Below are 3,381 nucleotides of genomic sequence, written 5' to 3'. Positions count from 1 at the left end.
TTTCTGCTGTGCTTTGTTGTCTGTGAGATGCCCTCCTGGAGCTGTTTGTGCGGGAGCAGGGTGTAGGTGAGCTCTGTGAGCAGGAGGAGCAGGTTGGCTGAGTTGTGTCCCTGAGTCAGTGGCAGCTTCCAGGCAGGGCTTGGCCCAGCCTTTGCCAGTGCCCCTCCTCTGGAGCTGGGAGCTGTGTCCTGTGCCAGTGGAGCAGAGCTGTGCTTGTGGCAGCTCACAACACAACTGCTTTGGGTACGAAATAATGTATTTCATGGGGCTGGGGACACAGCTGAATGCTTTACCAGCTTCAGATGCATTTTGTGGAATGCTGTTCCCAAGCAGAGCCCTGGTCTGGAATCAGCAGGATTCAAATCCAGGCTATGAGAAGTTTAAGGAGTGAATTGCTGGAGTGTTGGAAATGCCTCTTCTCTGCCAATAGCCAAGAATTCTCCCTTGGGTGGGTGTAAGAAGAGCTTCCCAGTAAGTTCAGAAAGAGTGGGCATTTAATTAGGATTCTGCTGGTTGTTTTCATTGTTACTTCAACTGGATGCCTCTATTCCCCTGCATAGATTGAAGCTCTAGGTATGAATGTTTGTTGAGTCACCCTGCCTCTGAAATGTAAATCAGCTGAGCTTTTGCTTTCTGGAATACAATTTTTTCACCAGGGAATCCTTATGAGGCCGTGACACAATTATCATTTTAGAATTGCCGTAATGTTTTCATTAGCTCATTAATGGGAAGAATCAATTTTAGCCTTTTAAGATGAACTTTAGAAAATATTTTCTGAGTATATGAAGAGAATTATTGGTGATACTAGTTTGGGAGAAAACCAAGTGAAGACTTCTTCAGATGTGCCAAAGTTGAAAGTGACTTTAGAAAGGTGATGACAGTGGGTGGAAGATGGAAGACAGTGGATGGAAGAACACCCTTTATAACTCTTACATTTACTTTGCTGCTCTTCAGCTGTAATTTTTTTTTCAAAGCAAAATGTCCCCGAGTGAGGAAAAAAAAAAAAATTGGGATAATAAGGCTTTGGTGCAGAAAAATCTTTCTGAAGGCTCTAAGCTACTCTTAGAAGAGGAGTCTTTCACTGCCTGTGCTGCTCCAAATGGTGTTAACCCCTCTGGCTTTTCAGGTGTGGCAGGGTTTTGTTGGAGAATGAACTTCTTGGGTAAGAGCCTTTGCTTGAACAAAACACTCAATTTCTGAGTCACTGCAGCTCAAATACCTGCATGGGAGAGGCTTGGGGTTATGAGGTTGTTGTCAATGACCTGAAGGAGACTCTTCTTGTCTGGGTGTGTGTTGAGAGCTGAATGGAGTGTTTGGTGTACCAAACCCAAACTTGTCTGTTATATGGTCTTTTTCATTTAAAAATAAATAATATCTTCATAGGATAGACACAGTTTAATTCCAAAGTCACTCTTTCACTGGAATTCAGTTTCCCATCAAGGAAGCATTGACATAAAAATTCCAGCCTGACCTCCTACAGCCTTTGTAATAATGAGCTACTCCTTCACTGACCCATTCAGATTGTGTGGGGAAGACAACAAGCACAAATAATCACAAAAGCCAACAGTCTGAGCTGCTGCTTTGGGACACGTCCTGCTCATCTGAGATTCCTGCACTCCGTGTAAGTGGTTTTTATAAGCAGCTCTCTGGAATGGGCACTGCAGGATGCAGCTGAGGGCAGCAGGGATTGAGTAGGATTTCTGCTCCCTGGAAGAGTGAAAGGAAGTGATCTCTGCTTGCACACGTACCTCAGTGAAATTCAGATGTTTAGAAAAAACCTCAAGGAAGTTAATTTTCTCAAATGAAGTTCTAGACTAGTGGTAGTATAAATATGCTGTTACAGTGCTTCACAATCATGGATGTCTCCAAAAACCTGAAGTACAGGGCCCCTAATTCTGCTTCAGCTGTCTCAAAAAGAATAAAAAGGCTTGCAGTATGAGCACCAGGGCCATGCTGCAGTATGAGCACCAGGGACATGTCTTGTGCCAAGTGCAGCAATGCCCCAGGAGTGTGGTCAGCAGTGACTGATGCCAGAGGTGTGACCTGGCAGTGTGAGTTGATCTGGAGCACTGTCACCCTCTGAAAGAGCTGTGCAATCCCTGCTTTGTTCCAGGAGTCAGAGCCCCAGGCTGCGAGTTCCTGGAGGGCTTTACTGGAAGCACGTCAGTAATTACATGCAGGAGGTCTGTGAGATGATGTCAGGACTAAGGGAAGCAATTAATTTTCTCTGTTGCCTTTGGTTGCAGACTTTGCAGCAGAACCAACACTGTGAGTAGTAACATTTTATCTGAAGGAAAAGATCCCTGACTCCCCTTTCCCTGACACTTAATTACACTTCTGTTTTGCTTGAAGGTCTCTGGAGCTGGAGTATTCCAAGCCCAGGAGGTGGCAGGCGTGGGATCGGTGCCTGAAGGTGCCTGCTGGATGTGCCTTTGCGAGATGCTGTAGCACTGCTTGTCAGCTTCCCTCAATAAGTCCTGTTTGGCAGATTATTTTTGTCATCTAAGTATCTTCCAAAGAGTGAGCTGCTGATTTTTTCCCAAAGAAAAGCAACTTCATTCAGTTCTATGAATTTTGTTAAAATGAGTTAAGCTGTTCTCCTTTCTAAGTTTGAGTTGACTAAATTGACACAGGTTTGACTGGTTTGTTTCTTTCAGAACAAAAGCTGAAATAGCAGTGTCCAGCACTGAAAGCCAACAGTTGTGTCTGTCCACAAGAAAGGTGAATTAGCTGGCACAAGCTGCCCTTGAAAAGTGTCTGAGCATTCAGTACACGTTTTGTATGTAACACTCAGTGTAGCTTTATGACATAAAAATGTCATCTTTACCTTGGGCTTGCCAAATGCTTAAAACCACAAATAATTCCTCAAAACATGCCAGAAATGGAGTTGCAACTACTGCAAGCATGCACAGTGAAAAATTAAAGTGGCTGAGGAAAGGAAAGTGGCATTGTAGATCTCTGGCACTCACCTGACCAGTCTGACAGCATTCCAGAAACCGAGGACTTGCCATTTAGACAGGGAGTGGAATGGACTTAATTGACAGAACAGAGGGAGAAATAACGGAGGGATGGAGAGGGCTGCTGAGACCAGATCCACTCTGTGTGCTGTTCGTGCCCTCAGTGAGAGGGACTGCAGGACAGTGCTGTGCCCTGGGTGCACCAAATTAAAACCTTTCCTTTCCAGAGGAGGAAGACAATTATCCACGAAGGACTTGGTATACTGATGATGTTCTGGAGATTATTAGAAAGTAAAGATGTTCAAAGTTTCCTGATGTTCTGAAAGAATTCAGTTACTGTGCCTACAGGCAGAGAGGGAGAAGTAGGAGAGAATTCCATTTTATTAAAGACCAGTCACTGACTGCACAGAAAATCTCTTGAATG

Source organism: Corvus kubaryi, unplaced genomic scaffold (genome assembly GCF_017639235.1).
Source record: "Corvus kubaryi isolate FWS band 111438036 unplaced genomic scaffold, C.kubaryi_AGA036_p1.0 37300, whole genome shotgun sequence".
Lineage (NCBI taxonomy): Eukaryota > Metazoa > Chordata > Aves > Passeriformes > Corvidae > Corvus > Corvus kubaryi.
Note: the sequence above shows the minus strand (reverse complement) of the source record.